Here is a 10911-nt window from a genome sequence, read left to right on the forward strand (position 1 = left end):
AGATTCTCGTTTCTTTCCTATGTGTGATGAGAATTCTTAATTTCCTTTTATATTCTTCCAAACCATTTCAAGTTGTTCACTTTGAGTATCAATTTCTTATTTATCACTTGTCTATTTTGAGTTTATAATATATCGTTAAAAAGATCTCATGTCATAAAATACGTTGATATATTTCAAGTTATTCTAAACTCAATATATCTATTATATATTTAAGGCTCAAGTTGATAAAAAAAATAACAAACCAAAAGTTATTTATAATTTGTTTTCGATATATATCATTTATAAAAATAATTTTAAATTAATTATATATTTAATATATATAAATAATATTTATCTATTTATTATGTCATCCAGTTCGACCAATCTGAACCATTCGATCCGACTAAGTGATTCGTGACCCAATTATAAATCCGATTTGATATCCGGTCCGATTCTGATAATATTTTGCTTAAAACTAAAAACTTCTAAGATCGGTGACCGTGTAAGTTTAGAAGATTGGAGATATTGATTGAATTAAATTCTCTTAATTAGGAAGTGCAGTTGATTAGGTATAAATATATAAAAAAAGGGGAAAATTACAAAACTAGGTCAAATGGGAGGCCCATTTACATATTTAACCCATTTACTCAACCTATTACATATCTAGACTCATTTTGTGTGACTTTCCAAAAATACCTCCAATATTTACGCGCGGCTCGCCCCATCCCGTCTGACTTCGCATATTCCATACTATGTGAAGTAAATGTTTGGGTTTGCTTGATGAATTTAGTTCGCATATGCGAAGCCTGGATGTGTTTTGAAGCTAATTCGCGAAGTGGTATATAACAAAAAAGGGCAAACAACAACGGATTCTAACATTAAAATCATAACATTATCAAAATTTACAACAAGATTGCCACAATAACGACATTCAAATCATAACATTATCAAAATTTACAACAAGATTGCCACAATGAACTCTACTAACATTATCAAAATTTACAACAAGATTGCCACAATAACGACATTCAAATCATAACATTATCAAAATCTACTAACAAGATTGGCACCATGGGATGGACGTGTCCCATGGTGCACCCCGAGATTGACACAACCTCTCCTAACGAATCATTTCAGGAGTGAATGTGTCAATCTTGGGGAAGTTCATCCCTATACAATAAGGAAAATCATCTTCCCTGCAGCTCAGTACGCCGCCTTCCAGAAAGGGATGTTACGTATTCAACCATCTACAGAAAAAATTAACCGTGTTAGTTATGAAAAAGGACGATTTTGGATTCGCGAAATGAAAATTAGCGAAGCATGCGAATGTAAATGTGCAGGGGAAGAGGTGATTTTATTTCGCATAACGATTTTTTCGTGAAGTCTGCGAGGTCTGAAATGTGACTATCTACGTCGCATAACGATTTTTTCGCGAAGTCTGCGAGGTCTGAAACGTAAGGATCTATTCGCAGACTTTGCGAACTAATAGATTCGCGAGGTAGATCCATACGTTTCAGACTCTTTCTCTTCGTAGAACGTCGTGAAATCATCAATACACGAAGTAGATCATCACTTTCCAGGCTCGTTCTCTTCGCAAAGCTTAGCGAAACCATCGATTGCGAAGTGAATTCATGATAAAACGCAGAAAAAAAACAGATACTTACATTTTTCGCCCCTTTCACCCTCAAAAGCGACAATAACAATATGATAACATGGGAAGAACGAAGGAAATAACGTAGAAAAACCATTTCTTTGATGGTAACAAGAAGAAAGAAACCAAGCAACGAACATGAAGATGAAAAACCATGGCTTCGTTTTCTAGGGTTCGGAAGTTGTAGAATCAAGAGATGAAAAGAGGAAAATGAGAAATTCATTGTGATTTTGACGAAATGGTGCAAATTTCGTGCAATTTAAAGGAAGAAAGGAAGATCAAAAGTCTTGAAATCATTAATGCAGGAGCAACTTTTCACATAACCAAGGAGATAGGGGGGAGCGGTGATTCGCGGAGATAGGGGGGAAGTGGGAAGGTTGGGGGTATTTTTGGAAAGTCACACAAAATGAGTCTAAATATGTAATAGGTTGAGTAAATGAGTTAAATATGTAAATGGCCTTCCCATTTGACCTAATTTTGTAATTTTCCCTAAAAAAAAAAGCTTAGTTGTAAACTAAGACCGAAACTTTAAAAGATAATTACACAAAAAAATGCTTATTTTATTCAAAATAAAGTAAGCACATCATCTACCTAATTAAAAAATTAACAAGGAGATAATTAGGAATATTTAGAGATAATAATGGTATTATCTCTAGTAGACTGTTGACCAAAAGGTAAAGTTAAAGCCTTCGCTTTGGAATGATAATTAGTTGGATAAGGATCCTTTAAAGTTGAAAATCCTCCAGAGTTGGTGCAGTTGTAATCTCAACCATTAATTTTAACATTAATGGATGAGATTTAATGGATAAATTTTAATATTTAATTAATCATTTATTGATCAATCAAATCTCATCCATTCATTTTGTAATTAATGGTTGAGATGATTACAACTCCACCAACTCTAGAGGATTTCAACTCTAGAGGATCTCTAGCCTAATTAGTTCGATATGCATTTTAACCGTATTGAGATTATGACCATGTTTGGTAAAGAGTTTTTTGAGGTAAAATTAAAAGTTTGAATCATTTTAGAGGTTTTGACTAGTTAAATTTTGGGTTAAGGTGCAAAAATACCCCTAACGTTTTAGGTCAAGAGCAATTTTACTCCTAACGTCTAAAATGGTGCAATTTTACCCCTAACGTTTGTAGCCAAGAACAATTTTACCCCTAACGTTGATAAATTGGGTCAATTTCAGAAATAATTCATCAAACTGTCTTCTCGGTCATGAATCTTATCATCTACACTTCACACGTGTGTCATTTTATCAGTAACAAATCATAAACATATGTTGGGATGTGGAAAAAAATAAAAAAAATAAAAAAATATATTATCTTTTGTACGAATTAGACAAAAAAAAAAATCAAACATTCACCGAATTTATAAATATTAATCTCCAATTCTATTATTAAATTATAAAAAACATGAAATCCTTTTTTTAGAATGAATTGATATGCAATTGGTACAAAATAATGAACAAAAATATCTGTGTTTTATAATAGTGTCTGAAATTGACAATGTTAGGGGTAAAATTGCTCTTGGATACAAACGTTAAGGGGCAAAATTGCACCATTTTAGACGTTAGGGGTAAAACTGCTCCTGACCCAAAACTTTAGGGGTATTTTTGCACCTTAACCCTTAAATTTTTAATAGTGGTATTTGGTGAAGAGATATTTGAAAGAACTTATTGGGTCCAAAAAACTAATTTTGAAAAAACCGGTTTTACGAGATTTTTCAAATAGCTTATTGCTCAATTTATCTCTAATTACTATCATTTAACCCCAAATAAAAGTTTTATCATATCCTTATTTATCATTTTACACAAACAGTTACTAACAATCAGTCAAGTTTTATCAAATAAGTTTACACAATAAACTAATCAAATCAGCTAATCAAAAAGTATCAACTAATAACTATTTGGGAAATAGGGTCTATATTTAAAAATTGGGCTCATATTATTTTTCTAAGATCAATCCAGCCCAATTAGGACCTCCTCAAATCAAAGAATGCACAAATTAGGCCCATTCAGGTCCACATATCTGCAATATTTTTTTTTTTGAAACATGCCTTTGAATCTAATTTCTTTGTGTCTTCCTAAGCATTTGCTGGTTACACAAAAACCCATTTCGGAACTGCTTGTTGTCTTTCAATACTAAGTAGGAGATAGAAAGTGTTGGTAAACATTAAAAGTAACTGATTTTTTTTTTAGAAAAAACAACTAATATCTATTGCCTATAATCAACCGTAAACATCAAACATCTAACAGCTAATGACAACAACAAACAAACAGTAAATAGGAACAGCTGAAACAAATAGGTAGTTAGTGTATTTTAGTTTAATTATATGTGAATTTTGTATCATTTAATTCAATTCCAAACTCTTCTTTTATTTATCTTTGAGATTATAAATTGTGAATGTTTAATGCTTTTGATTATAACAATTCTCAACTTGTTCACTTGCATGGATTGTCCAAAAGACCATTTGACTATGTAGATGTAGTCTATCTAAACGGCAACATACTCCAACAATGTTGCCATTTTTCTTTTAACAAAGTCTAACTATAATATGAAAATAATAAACAATAAAAACTCATATAAATACAGACTAAAATTTAATACAAAATTCATAAAAATAAATAAAAAAAACCTACAACAAGCAAAATAATCTATAAAACTATAACTAAAATAAAAAAGCGAAAAATTTCATATTTCTCATAAATTCAAATCCACATGAAAACATCTACAATCCATTGTCATCATTTAATTTCTTTCGGCCAATCAGATCTGAGTCATTTCTTCTAGTGCAGCCCTATAGATCCATGGATTTATGTATAAATTTCACTATTGCTAAACCCAAAAAAATGTAAATGAAAAAGTTATAGCTGATAAATGCAAATCAGACGGAAAAAATCCAATGAGATGTATATATTTCAATTGAAATGAAAACACTAACAAAGGAAAGAAACACTAGAAGTCTGAGGGCTATGCTTGAAGCTAAGGTTACTTTTGTCAAATAAAAAGACAGATTTGCTGCGGAAGAAAAAAAGGAAACAAGTGGCCGCGATGCTTGAAGCTAAGGTTAACAATGGTGTCATTGTACTACAATAGCAACAAAAGCGTGTAAAGAATTACTATGGATGAAAAAGTTCTTCAATGAACTTGGTTTTCAATGAGAAAAGGATGAGCTATTTTTGTGACAGTCAATTTGCTATTCACCTTAAAAAAATTACCTTTCCATTCCAGATCAAAGGACATTGATATATGATATCAATGGGATCAGTGATGTGTTGGAAATGAACTACTACAACTTGATAAGATCTAAAAGGATGAAAATAGATGTGATATGTTATAAAGACCTTATTAAAAAGAAAAGTTTGAGTATTGTTGAATGGCTACAAGGATAATAAAACCCTCATATAACCGGAAGGGGGAAAATGAATAAATGGTTCAACGAGGACCCTATAAGTTTATTTTCAAAAAAAAATACCTATTTACTTTCAAGCCAATAAAAATATTTATTCTTTATTCTTATTGGTAGTATCCCTCTCTTCTCAGTATAAAAGGCCAAAGAGTGGATGCCTTGGGCATATAGGCTAGGGATGATGATGGGTACAAGTTTTAGGGGCATCAGATACTACTCGACCTTAATGAAATTATTCGAACACTGTGTAAAATGATGTGAGATTGGTGTTCTAAAAATCGACCCAGGCGACCGTTTAGGCGGGAATTTTCAGAATACCATCTCGATTTCTTCAAGTCAGTTGGTATAAGTCGGTTTATCGATTTTTGACCGTCCAGGCGGTCCTAGGCATCTCCAGCCAATCATAGACGGCTCACGGGGTGGATCAAAGCAGCATTAAGTGGTCCTTTTTTAAAAATTGGCCATTTATTATGTTAATTTTTCAATTTTAAATAAATTATTAAATAGCCAAAAATTAAAAGAAAGTAATTAAGAGTATCGAATGTTATTTTTAAGGATATTAATGTTTTTTTTGCATATTAATATATATATATTTTCTATCTTAAATATTTTATATTATTATTTTACATAGTATAATTTATATTTTAATTGTACTTATATAATAAGTTATTTATTAAAAATTATAAAAATATAAAAATATAAATCTGATTAATCCCCGACTAATCTCTGGAGGTCCTGTCTATAGCGACTAGTGTCTAGTGCTTTTTACAACCTTGTATGAGATTAGAAAATTACTTATGGTGGGTATGGAACCTGTATGAGATTATCACGGGTACCCGGTACTCGTCATATATTTGGAAAATATGAAGATTATAATTGTATCCAAATGAACTATTTAATTGCCTGATAACTTTAGTGATTTAGAATATTTGAATTTAGAATGTTTGTTAAATTTGTGGATTGTTTATTAAATTTGTGAATTTATTATTAAATTTATAGTTTTTTTTATTGATTCTTAACAGTATGGGGTATCCGCGAATTAGATTAGGACGAGTATGAGACCCAAGAAGCGTAGGATTAAATGTCTTAAACGGGTTCATGCCCATTTACCGATCCATTTAAGACATGCATGTAACCTTATTAGTTAGGGTTAGGATTTAAGTTTAGCCTAGCTATAAATAGATAGCTATGGAGACTAAACGTAATACTCAAAGAATATTATACAGAGAATACAATACTGCAAAAGCTCTACTCCTCTCTCTGCTTGCCGCTGCCCTCTCTGTCTTGGTATGCGCTCTTCGTTCATGGAACAATAATGATTACTTATCTGATGCAGCCTTCATTTACACCAGTGACACAGAGTCAATGTTCGTTTCTTCCGCTGCTATTCAACTGATCTATGCTACAAGAGGTAACTTTAAATTTGTTGCATACTAATTGAAAGATCCAGATTTATTATCCGTCCATTTGAGGTTAGAGATAAAATCCACAACGACTATTAGAGCCGTTAGGAAGTATACTCGTTAGTGTATATGGAATGGACAGATAATTCACAAAATATACGGGAAAAAATCCACAAATTAACATTATCCGCGAGTACCTAACATGTTGCGATCCTAAATAAATGATTATCTATAATCTCTTCCTTGAATAAAAAGTGTCAAGTTTTTAATATTAAATATATAAAATATAATTTTGTAATATTAAATATATAAAATATAATTTTGTAATATTTTTCAAATCAAGCTATTTATAATAGATAATTGTAATTTGAGTGTTATTTATGCAATGTCCATCATCCTACTTGTGTTGCCAAATGGTTTATCCATCTAGGTAGGGGATTATACCCTATGAAAGTGATATAATAAGGGGTTGACTGACTTTGCTATGAGTTGAAAATGTCCTCTAATTAGGCCTAACATTTGCCACTTTATTGGGATGATGATAGCATAAACTTGTATGATAGGATAGTTAACCAATCTTCTTCATTTCTTCACTTTTATTTTTTTTATGTGTTTTGGTCAACTTTAACAATTGCTTTTTGAATTTTAGAGGCATAAATGATGATTTTCATGGAGTTTTGAATGATTTCGATGCTATTGTTTAATTAGAATATGTTTGGCCTTCTCAATTTAATTGTTATACATTCCATCCCAAGACTCTTATTGGATTGTTATTCTTTGGGATTAGTCTAGCTCCAACTATTTATATAAATAATGGGCATTTAATTCATTTTGTAAATTTATCTTCAACGACTAAAATCTATACATAATATAAAACAATAATGATGGAGCTGAGGTGTGACTTCCTTATTTTTTACTGATAAAAAATATAATATTATTTAAAGTAAATATAAAATTAAAATAATAAAATCTAATTAAACTAACATCTTTATGTCATTAATTTTAATTATTAAAGTACAAATGTTTTTATTCCTGTAATATTTATATGCCAATGTGAATCCGTGCGCCGCACGGACCAAAAACTAGTTCAATCATATATACAAAACCATTTTTTTCTCACTATCATTAGTTAATATGAGATATTTAATACACGAGACATTTTGAATGCAAAATTTATAGGACTAAACATATGAGGTTGGTCCGCAATGGATCTGATATTGGATTAGTTAGACTATACTATATTGAGAATTTGGGAGCGAGATGCACTTCTGAAATACTTTTAACTGAGAATTTTCTTATATTTATAAATGCCTTTAATTAATTTGTAGACCTGTGTATGAGTTGAATTTAGATTTTCATATTTGACATTTGATTCGATCCAACCTGATTCCTGCAAGCCAACACATAAAATGAGTTGGAGTTGAGATTTGTCTAAAAAAAACTCGAACTTGGCACAATTCGACCCATTCTTATATTATTATTATTATTTACCTAGATATCATCATAATACTCCGTTCTTATCAGCAGATTATGGTCATAACCCGTCGTTTATTTGGTGAAGTATTATTGCAGGCCTCGAGCTGCTGTGTAAAGGAATCCGATGCAAGGTTGGTGATGGAAGATCGATAAATATATGGATGGATCCTTGGCTACCAGATTCAGTGTATCCGACTCCAATAAGCTCGATTCCTATTTCTCATTCGCCAGAAACGGTACGCAGTCTGCTACTTGACTCTGGAAATTGGAACCAACAGATCCTTAATCAACACTTTAATAATCGGGATAAACAATTGATTACTGCCATTCTGCGAAGAGATATGAGTCGAACAAATGGATGGTATTGGATGTTTAATCAGAACGGGATGTATACTGTTAGTAGTGGATATCGGATCGATAATCCCTTGCTCACTACTACCCCTCAGCCAGTGGATTGGAATGTATGTTGGGCGTTGAAAGTACCACCTCGGGTCAGAAATTGCATTTGGCGTTTTTTCGCTAATACACTTCCTACGGCATCCAATCTAATTCGCAGACATGTTGTAATTGATAATATCTTTAATCGCTGTCACTCCGTTGGTGAAGACGAGGAGAATGTCTGGTTGCCTCTCGTACATGGGCAGTGTTTTTTGGTGATAATCGGATGCGAAGAATGGGATCAATTCGAATGTGGCTGGCAACGGAATTGAACCGATCGAATAAAATGACAGCTACAGCAGTGGTAATGATAATCTGGTCATTATGGAAGGCACGAAACTTATATGTTTGGGAGCGGAAACGTATTGATCCAAACCGGATTGTATGTGAAGCACAACAGGAACTACAAAGCTGGCGGACGGCACAAACAACACGAGTAATTCCTATGAGATATCCAACAACAGCAAACGCTTCCTGGCAGAGGCCACCTGAGAATCACTGGTACTGCAATGTCGATGCAGGTACGTTTAAAGAGGATGGATATTGTTCTGTTGACTTCTTAATCAGAAATCATCAGGGTCAGTGTGAATTTGCAATGCATCGTGCAATTGAGGGGCATTTTGAACCAATTATAGCCGAGGCTATGGCAGTACGTGAAGCGTTATCCTGGTTGAAATCCATTCCACAACGACGAGTTACAATTCAAACGGATTGTTTATTAGTAGTAACGACAATCACACAACCGTCGGTGCAGTTTTCTTATTTATCTGATATCATTCAAGATTGTCTTTTTATTATGCAAGATTTAGATTTTATAGCTATTTCTTTTGTTAAACGTTCAGCGAATTAGGCAGCTCATGCACTAGCTAGGGCGGTCAGGTCTAAGTCTGTACGTAGTGAGTGAGACAGTCCTCCTACTTTTTTGGTTGATGTTCTGCATTCAGATTTAAATTAATATAAAGTTTCTTTGTTTAAAAAAAAAAACAAATAATAATAATATTTGATCAGGAATGTCGAATAGAGGCACATTTCATACACTATGAGACCATAGCCTACCAAGAATAAGAACTTTTCATCGTAGTCTTTTTTTATATATACCATTTTCAGGGGTCTGATAAGACGAGACTCTCATTTTTTTTTTCTCTCATTTCTCTATTTTATCACTCTACATTATATGTCATTACTAATTTTTTCATTAGAGTGCACACAGAGAGTCATCCCCACAGACAGACTGATGATCGGAATCACTCAAATAGCCTATCAACATTTTTAATTATTTTAATATAAATATATTAGTTGGACAAGCTCGATGAGCTTGGTAATTAGTTTCCATAAACTGGCCAGTCCGAGTCAAATATAAATATAGTAAATACTGAATTGGACTTAAATAAAATAGATAAATGTCAAGTCGGGTTAGACGCGGTCCAAACCCATTAATAACACAATTTGGTTTTTGGTATTTTTTTTATAATAACTTCAACTATTTTGTGATACCTAACTCACTATGAGAGGAATTAATATCTTCTACTTGCAATATATCATCGACCACTCAATGCGTTTAACCATCTAATCAGGGATCAAATCCTAAAAATGGAAATACAACTGTGATTAAAATATTTGGTGGAAAAGTGTTGGTTTTCAAAAAAACCTACCCGATTTGAATCTGAATTAGTCTGGTTTATCGACGCAATAGAATTAGAGATAGATAAAATAAATAAATATATTATCAATCACTATCAAGCTTCCAAGTAGCAAATGGTTGTATCTATCTACTTTTCCATGAAGAGCAAAAATCACAAAAAACTGAAAGGGAAATGATGATATGGATTCAAAGAATAGTCATATCAAAACGGCAATTTTCCATGGAAATTTTAGCTTTCCAAATCGTTTTTTCAAAAAAGCAGTTGGAGGGAATATTCTTATATGTTTATGAAATCACTTGTAATTACTTTTATAAGAAAAAAGGAAATGGAAATCAGCTTTCAAAGATCCCTATGTTTCCACTTATTTTAATCTTTATTTGGTTGTGGTCATTAAAATGATTATTATCACATTATTGATATACATGAAAAGCTATTCAATCATTTCAAGTTATACTCTATCTTTTATTCCAAATGAATAAAAACCAATTGCCAAATCCAAAAACATATAATTCACTCGAATTTTGGAAAAGAAAAGAAAAAAATTAATACATAAATTTGTCTAAAAAGTTTGATTCGCCTTTGAAATTTCAAAGTGTCGCAATAACCTCCAACTTGTATAAAATGTTCAGTTCCCTTGAACTTAAATAAAATGTAATCAATCAATCACTCGGTTGCAAAAAGATAAAATGCATGTGTACGATGTGTTACACGCGCCTTAAAATGTTATTACATAATTCATATAATATATTAAAAATGATATTTTTATTTGCTCAACTGTAAAACTTATCTTCTCTAATATTAGAATCACACCCACGACATTGATCATTTTACTTTTTTAAAATACATGCAATACATCTTCCACATTTAACTTACTTTTTTTTTTTACAATGAGTGATTAATTGGATT

This window comes from Euphorbia lathyris, chromosome 9 (assembly GCF_963576675.1).
Source record: "Euphorbia lathyris chromosome 9, ddEupLath1.1, whole genome shotgun sequence".
NCBI lineage: Eukaryota > Viridiplantae > Streptophyta > Magnoliopsida > Malpighiales > Euphorbiaceae > Euphorbia > Euphorbia lathyris.